This window comes from Palaemon carinicauda, chromosome 29 (assembly GCF_036898095.1).
Source record: "Palaemon carinicauda isolate YSFRI2023 chromosome 29, ASM3689809v2, whole genome shotgun sequence".
NCBI lineage: Eukaryota > Metazoa > Arthropoda > Malacostraca > Decapoda > Palaemonidae > Palaemon > Palaemon carinicauda.
In genome coordinates this window covers 48,655,604-48,670,295 of record NC_090753.1, presented here as the reverse complement: position 1 = coordinate 48,670,295, position 14,692 = coordinate 48,655,604, and the positions used below count along the sequence as shown (strand labels likewise).

Below are 14,692 nucleotides of genomic sequence, written 5' to 3'. Positions count from 1 at the left end.
ACTTACCCGACGACTCCCTAAGGTGCCTACTGTTTCCCAAGGCTCTGTCAAACGCGGTAGTGCCCCAGGAACAGGTCCAGTCTTCCTTCATACAACTGAAGATCAACGCAGACATAGATAAGGCACTGAAAGGCATGGACATCCACCAAGAAAGGACGTCAGAAGTGTCCATTTACACCGAGAAGGACCTACTACAAGGAGGCCCTGAAGAAGACGTGGAACATCCACAAGCGGAGGAAGAAGGATCCGTTTCAACGGCAACCGAAGACCCTCAGTTTGCTGTGACGGCATACCAACCTATGCCGTCAACTTCTTCAATCCCAACTCCACAACCAGTTGCACATGCCGATAAAAACGAAGCGATCCTCACTTCGATTCAACGGATGATGGAGTTGTTCCAAAAGGAACAAGAGACGATGAGAGAATCCTTAAGGCAGCAGCAGATACTGTTGCAGGAGAGGGTGGACTGCCCTGGATCTACCAAGGGCTCCACTAAGAAGCCCCTTAAAGTGTTGAATCTCCCTCACCGCTCCGAAACTAACCCCTGGAGGTATGCGGAGCATATGCCCATGATGAATGGGAAACTATTCGTCTCGGAGAAGTTGGGGACCAAACTGATTGAAGATCTTAAGTTCTGGCCTAACTTTTCAGCTTACCCAGAATGTTACGTGAGGCTGCGGGATGAACATACAGCCCGTGAGGAAACGGTACCCAAGAGGTCATTGTCTTCGATCATGACAAGGCACAAGCCACCCTCCTGAAAACCTTGAAAGGAGCCGGGTACACCAACTCCAAAGTCTCAACACTGAGCAAGAGACATCGCACCTTTCATGCTTCTTCCTCCATTTCTTTCCCCTTTTTGGAGAAAGCACTAGACTTCGCCGTCAAGGGAGTCGACGAGGGCAAACCCTGCCCAACCCTAGAGGAATGCAAACCATTCTCTCTAGCATTGCTTTCCTGCGAGGAGAAGTGGAAGGATGTCCACCTAACCTTCTCCGTCTCTAAGTTGGATCCAGAGATAGCAGGCCAGCAGTTCAATGAGACCCTTCCGAAGTTGCCAGACCATCTTCTGAGGAGGGAACAGGAGACGAAGGAGAGACTTGCGGCCTCCCTTTCTCATTAGAACTGCCTGGAAATGAGTGCAGGTCTACAGAATGCCCCAGAAATTTTCATTTTCCTGGGTAAGTCCCACATGGGTACCCTTGTGAAGGACTTGTATGCATTCCTCAGAGCGAGGAGAGCCTGCAGAGAGTTTGTTTTGGCCTCAGCGACCATAAGACACGAACCAAGGAAACTGATTACCTCGAACATCTGGGGTAAAGACCTTTTCCCACAGGAACTGGTCCAAGAGATCATAGACAGAACAGCCACGGAGAACCGGAACCTTCTCCAAAAGTGAGGCATGAGCTCAAAGAGGAAATCTTCCTCGGACGGAGGTCCCCAGCCCAAGAATAAAATGGCAAGGAGACCACGCAGACCTGCACAACTTCCTGCCGTGACTATGACCACGATGCCTCAGACCACTTTCCAGATGGTCCCTCAACAACTGGCAGCCCAGTTGCCAGTGTTTAACCCCAACTTCGATAGGCAATCGACTCCCTTTCGCCCTAGTCAGAGAGGAAATGGCCCTAAGAGAAGTTCACCCGGAGGTGACTCCTCTTGGGGCCGAGTAGTACGTAGTCACGGAAACAAATCCACAGGACCCCCCATCCAAAGAGAGGTCCCAGGTAGGAGGCAGACCGTATCACTCTCGGGATCGCTGGACCTTCGATCCCTGGGGCCACAGCCTACTAATGAATGGACTCGGGTGGAAATGGAACAGATCTCCACCCCGTTTTCTAGAATTCTTCTAACACTCCACCCCCTCGTTAGAAGAATATACCTTGGAACTCTTAAACAAAAGGTAACAAGGAAAGCAAAGTCCATCAAATTCCAGGGAAGGCTGTTTTGTGTTCCCAAGAAAGACTCGGACAAACTCAAGTCACTCTAGACTTGTCTCCACTCAACAAGTTCAAAGAGAACAACAAGTTCCGGATGCTAACTTGGCAACACATAAGGACCCTTTTACCAAAAGGAACAAACAAAGTCTCTATAGACCTAACAGATGCTCACTGGCATCTTCTATTGAGCCGCCCTTTCTCCTCCTACATAGGACTCATGCTACAGAAGAAATGTGTTTTCAGAGTAATGCCCTTCGAACTGAATACAGCCCCAAGGATATTCACGAAGCCGGCAGAATCAATCGTCAAGCAGCTACACTCCGAAGGAGTTCAAGTACTAGCATATCTAGTCGATTGACTGTTATGGTATGGGCAGCATCCAAGACTACTTGTCTGCTGGCAGTCAACAAGGTGATCCAGTCCTGGAACACCTGGGCTTCCAGATCAATCACAAGAAGTCTACCCTTCCTCCAGCTCAAAAGTTCCAATGGCTAAGAATCGAATGGGACTTAAAGTCACACCACCTCTCCATTCCATCAAAGAAGAGGAGAAAGATAGAGGAATCTGACAAGAGACTAATCAGTCACTAGAGGATTTCAAGATGCCTACAGGAAAGAGTATTGGACTCTCTCTCTAGTTTACAACTTGTCTAAAAGATGCGTCAAGAGTTAGGAGAAGATACGCATCAAACGCTTGAAGAGATCAACCATGGTTGACCCCGACCCAGTTGTGCACGCAGTTAAGGCTGTGGTCAACAGCCAAGAGCCTAGCATGAACAGTTCCCCGGCAACCATCACAACCATCAATGGTGATTCACACGGACACCTCCTCAGAAGGATGGGGGGGCCATTCTCACAAGAGAATAGTGCAAGGGAATTAGTTGCACTAGTTCAAAACCTTTCATATCAACGTTTAGGAAGCTCTGGCAGTTTTCCGGACGTTGAAGAAACTATCCCCTCGCAGAACAGTCTACATCAGATTGGTCCTGGACAACAAAGTGATAGTAAAATGTCTAAATCGACAAGGCTCGAGATCGCCTTACATCAACCATGTGAGATTACTCACCTTCTACATGGCAAGGAAGAAGGGATGGCACCTATCAGCAGTTCACCTACAAGAGTTCCGCAACGCAGATTCATTCTCCTTCACCTCGGAAAAAGTCCTGGAACTGCAGACCAACCTCTTCACTACGAGCAACTACAAGAGACTACCTCGTTACGTAGCCCCTTATACGGACCCTCAAGTAGAGGTGATGGACACCATGTCCCTCGACTGGAACAGGTGGAATCGCATTTATGTTTCCACCATCCAATCTCCTGCTAAGAGGCCTTGACAAGTTAAGATCTTTCAGAGGGACAGCAGCAGTAGTGGCCCCCAAGTGGCCCAAAAGCAATCGGTTCCCTCTAGTTCTAGAGCTGAAACAGAAGCTGTTTCCTCTGCCGGACCCAGTATTATCCCAACTGGTCCAGAAGTCGACTGTCTACGCTTCATCCTCGAGAACCAAAAACCTACATCTCATGATTTTCTCAACCTAGTGGCGAACAAAAAGTTTGGGATCTCGAAGGATAAAGTTGACTTCATCGAAGAGTATAAGTCAAGTTCGACTAGGAGACAATATGAATCGTCATGGAAGAAATGGGTTTCCTTTGTGAAGACAAGGAAACCGACAGAAATATCGATAGTTTTCTGTCTCGCATTCTTCATACACCTACACGAACAAGGCCTGGCTTCTATCACGATTACCTCGTGTAAGTCAGCCCTGACTAGACCACTTCTGTATGCCTTTGTGGTGGACCTCTCTAGTGAAATCTTAAATAAAATCCCAAAAGCATGCGCTAGACTCAGGCCAGCAACCCCACCAAGGCCCATCACGTGGTCCTTGGACAAAGTCTTGCACTATGCTTCGAACCTAAACAATGAGGATTGTACTCTAAAGGATCTAACACAGAAAGTCATCTCTCTGTTTGCAATAGCCTCAGGGGCTAGAGTTAGTGAAATAGTGGCCTTATCCAGAAACGAAGGCCATATTCAGTTCCTAGACACAGGAGAACTGAACCTCTTTCCTGATCCTGCCTTTCTTGCCAAGAATGAGCTACCCACTAAGAGGTGGGGTCCTTGGAGAATCTGCCCACTGAAGGAAGGTGTGTCTCTATGCCCAGTAGAGTGTCTTAAGGTCTATCTTCGAAGAACTGCAGACTTTAAGGGAGGACAGCTCTTCAGAGGCGAAACCTCAGGATCAAACCTATCCCTAAGACAACTGAGAGCGAAGCTCACCTACTTTATTCTCAGAGCGGATCCTGACAGTATACCCGCAGGTCACGATAAGAGAAAAATTGCTTCTTCGTGGAACTTCTTTCAACATATGGACTTGGGAAGACTCCGCTCATACACTGGGTGGAGATCATCCAGGGTCTTCTATAAATACTATGCGAAACTAGTACATGAAATTAAACATTTTGTGGTGGCGGCGGGTAGTGTTATAAAACCTGTCATCTAGTGCTGCGATGAACTGTTTTGGGACTTAACAGTGCATCGGGTGCATGGGTACACTTACCTTCTAGTGCAAATCACAATGATGATTAACACACTGTTCCATGTAGGTGCATATCTGACCAATAACACCAGTGCCGAATGAAAGTTTGCGTCACAGTGTTTATGCATTCCCAAAATCTGTACAAGTCAGACAGATTTGGTTTCACATCTCCATTGAGTGGCATTATTCCAATAATGGAATTACATATTTTTTCTACAAGAGAAAATATGGACCCTGATGTGCTTTAATGCTGGATCAGATTCATACCCTATTGTAACTACATTTGATAATCTAGTTGCAAGGTAAAAATACTAAACTTATTTGCGTCTTATTGCTGCTATCTCAGTTGCAGACAAATAAAACATGCTAGAGTTTTAATCAAACCCTAGAAGGAACCAACTTGAAATCAGGATACAGATTTTCAAGGTGCGTGAAAGGTAATCTCTAAAGTTTTACCTTCCGTTCCAACGGAAATTCAAGCCTTGAATCCTTATTGTCGATGTCGACACTTTCCCTGCAGGGGGACAGGAAGCACTAAACCAGTTCCAGGTTTAGTGGAAATGACAGTTAACTGGAATTTCAAATACAGGTCTAGCAGACCAGATAAGGAAATCCATTCAAGGTAGAAGGCACATACACAAACCCACAGCTATAGTAATTTCAAGTTAATTCTCTAGTATGCTTCCATCAGGACGACATGGCCTGAGCCCAAAAAACGGATTTTGAGCAAAGGGAAAAATCTATTTTTGGGTGAGAGTGCCATGTCGTCCTGATGAACCCTCCCTTTGCTGACCCCTCCTAAAATTACTCTCTCTGTGGCTATTTCTGCTTAACGACAAGAAAAGGAATGGCGTCGTAGTAGTAATGGGAAAGGAGGTTCACCGGGTACCTAGATCGGCACCCCCTCTTTCGCCACTCTTCCCCCTTTCATCAAAGAGTTAAATCTATTCGGGGTGAAGATTGCTGTGTGTTGTATCTAAAAATACGTCCCCTGATATTATGCGATATCCTTAATTGGATACTCACGCCAGGAGTTAGAATCCTGGAGACCTTCGGTTTATTTCTCTGGGAGTATCACTAGCAAATATCCCTCAGAAGGCTACCTAAAGGAACCCTTCCATCAGGACAACATGGCACTCTCACATAAAAATAGATTTTTCACTTTGCTCAAAATCCGTTTTATCTGCTTGATTAGAAAATGTATGAATAATGTGCATTCTATTTTCTCAATTGAAATTTTATAAAAAGAAGATATCACATCCTAAGAAAAATGGAGAGGCATGTGTGGGAGGTGAGAGATCCATGTGTGGAGGAATGAGTTACTGCTGTATATTAGGAAAGGAAGAACACCTTTGTAATCTTGGGGACACAATGAACTATGGTATAGGTTTGGATATGTGATAAGAGGACATGAGAAATAATAGGAAATAATAGTAGATATACACAGAGACCAGGCTGGGGAATAATGGAAAAATTGGTCCCAATTGTAAAGTGGTATCAATCCTGTTGTCCCTTTGAATGAGAACCTAGTCAACATAATTGATAGGCGTATCCCTTCTCGTGTGCTAAGGTGCCGAGTGAAGGACAAACCGTGGTTCAATGATGATTGTAGACATGCTTATTTGGAGAAGCAGGAGGCCTATCATCTTTGGAAGGGTAAAAGATCAGATTTGACTATACTCAGCTTAGAGCTTTTGCTCAGAGTTATGCTTCAACTGAAAAGGAATACATTTAACCATAAAAGAAACCTTTTCTGGTACAACCCAGGAACATAAGTGGTAGACTACCCTTAAATTTGCACTCTTTGGTGTAGATGCAACAGCTCCTTCTTTACTTAAACCAGATGGCTCAGTCACTCACTGTCCAAAGGAAAAGGCAACCCTTTTGGCTGATGTGATTTTCTGAGGCTAACCTAGCTAGTTTAGCTTTTCGATCTAGTGATATTAAAGCTCTTGATGGACCTTGAGGCTTATGGAGGTGTGACCCAAAGGTATTTTTCCTTTGTTTTTTATAAATACTGCAGATTTCTTAGCTTCAAAGTTATGTTATTTTGTGCAAGTTAGCAAGAAGAGCTGCTTTTAGCACTTGTTGGAGAATTGGTAATTTTACTCCACTATGTAAATGTGTTTGTGGTAGCTCAAGTCCAACTGATTACTGCCCAATTTACATAACTCCCATATTATCTTAAGTTTTTGAACGTCTTCCTACAAAATATCTTAATAGGTTTGCTGAAGGTAATCATCTATTCCCTAGTTTGCAATTTGGTTTTTGTAAAGGCCTTGGAGTATGTGATGCCCTTCTTACAATCTCCAATACTGTACAGAAATCCCTTGATTGTGGCAAGGAAGTTCATATGATTGGCCTTGATTTTAGTGCTGCCTTTGACTGTATTAATCATGAGGCCCTTGTTTTCAAACTCAAACAGTTAGGCATGGGTGGGTCATTTCTTAGCACTATTATTGAATTTTTAAGTAATAGATCTCAAAGAGTTGTTGTTGATGGGCACCATAATGGGTATAGGAATGTGATATCTGGTGTTCCAAAGGGTAGTGTTCTTGGCCACATGACATGTGGTTTGGCCTAGAAAACAAGCTTGTTGCATATGCAGATGATGCTACTCTCTTTGCATCAATTCCATCTCCCGAATGTAGATCTGAGGTTGCTGAATCCCATAATAGAGATCTAGCTAAAATTAGCGCATGGTGCAAATTATGTGGTATGAAATTGAATCCTAACAAAAATCAAAGTATGATTGTAAGTAGGTCAAGGACAGTGGCTCCTCAACATCCGGATCTCAGCATTGATAATGTTTCTTTAACTCTGTATGACTAAAATTTTAGGTGTAATTCTCGAGAGCAAATTTACTTTCATTGGCTTATTGAGAAAGTCTTTTACAATTTTCAGTGATCAATCTATTCTGAAGAAGTCTTTTAACGATTTTCAGTGATCAATCTATTCTGAAGAAGTGTTTCAATTCTTTTCTACCTTGTTTCGAGTATTGTTCTCCTGTCTGGTCTTCAGCTGCTGATTCTCATCTTAATTTGTTGGACAGAAACTTATGGTCTATTAAATTTCTTATTCCTGATCTAGATATTAATCTTTGGCACCATTGTTCAATTAGTTCATTATGCATGTTGCATAAGATTTTTTATAATTCTGACCATCCTTTACATTTAGATCTTCCTGGACAGTTCCATCCTGTTTGTAATACTAGGCATGCAGATAATTCTAATAGTCAGGCCTTCTCCCTCATGAGGCTCAATACTACACAATATTCCAGAAGTTTTATTCTAGCTGTGAACAAGTTGTGGAATGATCTTCCTAATCAGGTAGTTGAATCAGTACAACTTCAAAAGTTCAAACTTGCAGCAAATATTTTTATGTTGAACAGGCTGACATAAGTCTTTTTATACTTTATATATGACATATTTGTTTTGATGTTATTGTTTTCGAAATAACTTATCAATAATTTTTTCTCATCGTTTATTTATTTCCTTTCCTCACTGGGCTATTTTTCCTTATTGGAACCCTTGGGCTTATAGCATCTTGCTTTTCCAACTAGGGTTGTAGCTTGGCTAGTATTAATAATAATCCCTAAACCAGAAGGAAAATGGGGTGGGACGTGCATATGACACAATAGCATGGCGGTAATTAATTTAATTGGCCTCCAAAAAGGTCAAGTCTGATCTGAAAATTCTAATGATAATGATGATCTTTACATGCATGCCTTACCTGGATGCATGATAACTTTTTAAAATTTAAATTTCTTCTGCATTTGTAGAATATTGTATGCTTTAAAGGTACAGTATACCATATGGAAGTCTTTTTTTAAATTTGGTTATGAATGGCATACAGTATTTTGGTACTGTATTATGTAATTTTGTCAAACTACTTAGTCTGGTGAGTGAATTTGAATATGGCAGGCAGAAAGGGATTACAATGACACCAAAAGGCAGGAGCCAATCATCAAGAAAATAAATAAAATACTGTAAATAAGAAATTAAACAATAATACAAACTAAACAAAAATAAACCCCAATATCCATTCAAATGTACAGATGATATGATATGATTGTATTTATTATAAGAAAGGTGTGTGGCCTCTACTGAATTTATTCAAAGTGCAAGGTTCTATCCTGCCTATTTCTGAATATGGATTGTACATTATTAATTACATAATCAGAATGTGAAGACACCAATATATATGAGGGACCTTTACCATAGCCTTATTCATTATTTAGGGTCACAAGAGTAATTAAATTCTAAATACAGTTTAGCCCCTCAGACAAGCAAAACAAAAGGGGCATGGCAAAAAGGAAATGTAAAATGTTATTTTTATAATAAAATAAATTTTTGAATATACTTACCCGGTGATTATATAAGCTGCAACTCTGTTGCTCGACAGAAAACTCTACGTTAAAAATCCGCCAGCGATCGCTATGCAGGTAGGGGGTGTACTTCAACAGCGCCATCTGTCGTGCAGGTACTCAGTACTCAATGTAAACAAAGAACTCAATTTTCTCCTCGGTCCACTGCGTCTCTATTGGGGAGGAAGGGAGGGTCCTTTAATATATAATCACCGGGTAAGTATATTCAAAAATTTATTTTATTATAAAAATAAAATTTTTCAATATTTAACTTAGCCGGTGATTATATAAGCTGATTCACACCCAGGGGGGTGGGTAGAGACCAGCAATAAATGTTTACATTATTATGAGCTAAGGATTTTTTATTTCATTTTAGCAGTTATCAAAATAACAAACTTAAAATAAATAAGTACCTGGTAAGGAAGTCGACTTGAACAATTACTCTGCCTTTTTAAGTACGTCTTCCTTACGGAGCCTCGCGATCCTCTTAGGATGCTGAGCGACCCCTAGGAGCTGAAGTATCAAGGGTTGCAACCCATACAACAGGACCTCATCAAAACCTCTAATCTAGGCGCTTCTCAAGAAATGACTTTGACCACCCGCCAAATCAAGTAGGATGCGAAAGGCTTCTTAGCCTTCCGGACAACCCAAAAACAATAATAAAACATTTCAAGAGAAAGATTAAAAAGGTTATGGAATTAGGGAATTGTAGTGGTTGAGCCCTCACCCACTACTGCACTCGTTGCTACGAATGGTCCCAGAGTGTAGCAGTTCTCGTAAAGAGACTGGACATTCTTAAGATAAAAAGACGCGAACACTGACTTGCTTTTCCAATAGGTTGCGTCGATTATACTTTGCAGAGATCTATTTTGTTTAAAGGCCACGGAAGTTGCGACAGCTCTAACTTCGTGTGTCCTTACCTTCAGCAAAGCTTGGTCATCCTCATTCAGATGGGAATGAGCTTCTCGTATTAACAGTCTGATAAAATAGGATAAAGCATTCTTTGACATAGGCAAAGATGGTTTCTTAACTGAACACCATAAAGCTTCAGACGGGCCTCGTAAAGGTTTAGTTCGTTTTAAATAGAACTTAAGAGCTCTTACAGGGCATAAGACTCTTTCTAGTTCATTTCCAACCATACGATAAGTTTGGAATATCGAACGATATTGGCCAAGGCCGAGAAGGCAGCTCGTTTTTGGCTAGAAAACCAAGTTGTAGAACATGTAGCCGTTTCGGATGAGAATCCGATGTTCTTGCTGAAGGCATGAATCTCACTGACTCTTTTAGCTGTGGCTAAGCATACCAGGAAAAGAGTCTTTAAGGTGAGATCTTTCAGGGAGGCTGATTGTAGCGGTTCGAACCTGTCTGACATAAGGAATCTTAGTACCACGTCTAAATTCCAACCAGGTGTAACCAAACGACGCTCCTTCGTGGTCTCAAAAGACTTAAGGAGGTCCTGTAGATCTTTATTGTTGGAAAGATCTAAGCCTCTGTGACGGAAGACTGATGCCAACATGCTTCTATAACCCTTGATAGTGGGAGCTGAAAGAGATCGTTCTTTCCTCAGATATAAGAGGAAGTCAGCTATTTGAGTTACAGAGGTACTGGTCGAGGATACGGATACTGACTTGCACCAGTTTCGGAAGATTTCCCACTTCGATTGGTAGACTCTAAGGGTGGATGTTCTCCTTGCTCTAGCAATCGCTCTGGCTGCCTCCTTCGAAAAGCCTCTAGCTCTCGAGAGTCTTTCGATAGTCTGAAGGCAGTCAGACGAAGAGCGTGGAGGCCTTGGTGTACCTTCTTTACGTGTGGCTGACGTAGAAGGTCCACCCTTAGGGGAAGTGTTCTGGGAACGTCTACTAGCCATCGAAGTACCTCGGTGAACCATTCTCTCGCGGGCCAGAGGGAAGCAACTAGCGTCAACCTTGTCCCTTCATGAGAGGCGAACTTCTGCAGTACCTTGTTGACAATCTTGAACGGAGGGAATGCATATAGATCTAGATGTGACCAATCTAGGAGAAAGGCATCTATATGAACTGCTGCTGGGTCCGGGATTGGTGAGCAAAATATTGGGAGCCTCTTGGTCATCGAGGTTGCAAAGAGATCTATGGTTGGCTGGCCCCAGGTGGCCCAAAGTCTCTTGCATACATCCTTGTGGAGGGTCCATTCTGTTGGAATTATTTGTCCCTTCCGACTGAGACAATCTGCCATGACATTCAAGTTGCCTTGGATGAACCTCGTTACTAGTGATATGTCTAGACCTTTTGACCAGGTGAGGAGGTCCCTTGCGATCTCGTACAACGTCAGAGAGTAGGTCCCTCCTTCTTGGAGATGTACGCCAAAGCCGTGGTGTTGTCCGAGTTCACCTCCACCACTTTGCCTTGAAGGAGAGACCTGAAGCTTTTCCAGGCCAGACGTACTGCCAGTAGCTCCTTGCAGTTGAAATGCATTGTCCTTTGACTCGAGTTCCATAATCCCGAGCATTCCCGTCCGTCTAATGTCGCACCCCAGCCTACGTCCGATGCGTCCGAGAAGAGAACGTGGTTGGGAGTCTGAACAGTCAGGGGAAGACCCTCTCTTAGGTTGATATAGTCCTTTCACCAAGTCAGACAAGACTTTATCTTTTCGGAAACCGGGATCGAGACCGCTTCTAGCGTCTTGTCCTTTTTCCAGTGAAAAGCTAGATGGTATAGAAGAGGACGGAGGTGTAGTCTTCCTAGTGACACAAATTGATCCACGGATGACAGCGTCCCTACCAGACTCATCCACAGCCTGACTGAGCAGCGTTCCTTCTTCAGCATCTTCTGGATGGATAGCAGGGCTGGGGGCTGATCGTCTTGTTCAGCAACGTCCTCATCAGAGGGTTCCTCATCCGAAACTGATGAGGAAACGGCAACGGAGTGGGCAACGTCTGACTCGCTGAATCCGGTCGCACTGGTGGATGCGTGACGGAGCCGGACGCAATATCATGGAACTGCTGCACAGTCTGTGAACTGTCAACAACCATGGGTGCGCGAGGAAGCACAGCGTCAACCCGAAACTGTCTAGACCGTCTGGGTTGTGCAGTCAACACCCTACCGGGTTGCTGAGGTTGACGCACTGCGTCACAACAAGTCACCTCTGCTGGTTGTTGAACGTCCTGAACGTCAACAACCACCTCCGAGTGTCGCTTAACGTCAACGTGCGGCTGGTAACCCACACTGGGTCGCATCGGTGGAGGAACCACCTCAACTGGCAGACGCGAGTAGGTTACCTCAGCGTCAACAGGGCGCACAACCGACCGGTTGGAAGGTTGTTGGCCAGAAGGTTCTTCTCCGCATTTAAGTCCTCTATCAAGGACGCCAGCTTGGACTGCATGTCTTGCAGCAAAGCCCATTTAGGGTCTACGGGAGCAGGTGTGGCGACAGACGGGGTTAGCGACTGAGGCGGAACCGTTTACCATCCCTGAAAGCCTTGTTATGCGTGACATAATAGTACAGCAAAACTTCAAAGGCTCGACAACAGCTGAGAAGTTGACCTGTAAACAACTTGGAGCGTCTCCTGGCTAGGCGCCAGGGAGAGTCTACCAGAATTGAGAAGTCTATCTGGGCAGAGGCATGAACTCCCAAGCCGAGAACTTCTCTCGTGTCATATCAGACTCTCGCTCTATAAACCAGTTTAAAAGAAGGGAAAGCAAAGGCTGTATCCCCCAAACTCCTCCTGGTGAAAAACCAGTCGCCTAGCCAACGTAATGCTCTCTAGGAGAGCGAGAGAGCACTAGCTTAAAAACAACGGCTTCGAAGTAGCTAGGCCTAGTTTAAGTTCTGACGTTTAGGCGAACGAGGAGCAGCAGTTACAAGATCCGGACGAAGATCCTTAAAAAAATCATCCTGATTTAATTAAAGTCCATAGGAGGCTAAGCAGCTTAAGGCTCCTCTCCATCTGACAGAGTCCTCAAGGAAATATCAGTAGGAGGGAGAACAGCAACTTCATCATCTACAGGAACCTTGTCCGATAAAAGCTGAGTCTCTCACTGGTGCATTAGTAACGGACCAGAACGCAACGTCATGTAACTGCTTGACAGTCTGTGAACTGTCAACAACTGAACTGTCCACCACAACAGGTGCGTGAGGACGTACAGCGTCCACTCGAGACTGCTTTGACTGCCTAGACTGAGCAGTCAAAACAACTCTAGAATGCGGAGGTTGGCGCACAGCGTCAAAACAAGTCAACTCCGATTGTTAGTGAACGTCTAGAACGTCAACAGGAGCATCAGCCAGTGGCCTAACGTCCAAATGCGGCTGAAAAACCACACGAGACCGCATCGAGTGTGGTTCTAAACAACCTGACTGACGTGACTAAGCTACGCCAACGTCAACAGTAAGCACAAAGGAACGTTAGGTTGGCTGAAAGCCAGGATATCGATGAGATAAACGGCTAGACTCAACGGACTAATCGACAGAATAGTCTTCCATAAGGGAGGCAAGCATATACTGCATGTTTTGCCATACAACCCCTTAAGGATCAACGGAAATGGTTGTGGTAATAGACGAGGGTAACGTCTGTGACCGCAACACTTTGCCTACAAAAAAAGACTTTCGGAGTCTGTGTTACGCTTTTGTTAGGCGGCGAGCAGTAATCCGATGACTGCATAGGGTCAGAGCTGTCCTAATGGCTGTAACCAGGACGCTGGACCTGTCCTGAAAGGACTGACTTTCGCTTAAGGGCTTCGAAACCTTGTGACAGGTTTCTTATGCGAAAAGCCTACGGATGGCGAGGAGAAATAACGTCTCTCTCGTCTTATGGTAGGGGAGATCTTGGTAAGAAACACCCGATACCATAGAGGGAAAACGTCTGTTCGTTGGTCAAGGCCTCTAGAACCCATAAGTCGTTCGACATTACTTCTCCCCTGGGCTTGGGAGCTTGCAAGAGGTCCCGGACTAGGTGAACGACAGGCACGAACAGACGAACCCTCGGACGCAACACTGTAACACTTTGCGCCTCGGATGCAACACTGTAACACTTTGCGCCTCGGACGCAACACTGTAACACTTTGCGCATATCACTTTATCACTTCGATTTTCTGTTTTGCACTTATTTCTACCTGAAACACGCAATTCTACCCTTCATTAAAAGGTAGTAATTGCGAAATTAGTCGTATAATGCAAGCTCATAATACCAGCAAAAAACAGAAAACATATTTTAAGATAAAAAGAAAAATCAGTGGCTGGGAAAGAGACTAAACACTAGTTCATATAACTACGTTTTCAATCTCTCACCGCACATAGCCTGGGGACGAGAATAAAAACCTAAAAACGTTTTATCCTTCCTCCCCGTTCAGAGACTAGGGACGAGAGTAACTCGAGAACAACGTTACCCGCTTGAACGGAACGTTTTCTCTCCTCTCTCTCCCTCCGTCTCTATCTCTCTCTCTCTTTCTCTCTTGATTTTGCACCTAAGAGAAGAGCCCAATTATATATTGTCAAAAAAACATGTTATTTGACTAAAGGAAAAAACTGAAAGGTTTTTCAAATAAAAAGTTCCTTTAAATTAGAATTTAAAACATTTAAGCTAAGAAAGAATGAACAAAACGTCAGAATCGATTTACTCTTACTGCAAAGTGAAAACGTGATACACTCTCTCTCTATCGTAACGATAGAGCGCATGTTGAACGTCCTGAACGTCAACAACTGCGTAGTCTAAAAAACTAAACGTTAGTTCATCTTTGAAAACAGTACGAAGACTATCAAAGAAAATCTTTCATAAAATATTACATTTAAAAAGTTTTAAATCCTTTAAAAGCTAAAGACGATATAAAGGGCTCAATGTTAATTAACTTCGGTTTCCAAGTTAGGACCGCCTACTCTAAGGAAA

General features: G+C 43.8%; 1 protein-coding gene across 2 annotated transcripts in view; it reads right to left on the bottom strand.

Annotated features, from left to right (window-relative positions):
- LOC137622183 (ubiquinone biosynthesis protein COQ9-B, mitochondrial-like) overlaps positions 1-14,692 on the bottom strand; it is a 96,739-nt gene that overhangs the window by 31,362 nt on the left and 50,685 nt on the right. The gene's annotated exons all lie outside the window — the stretch shown is intronic.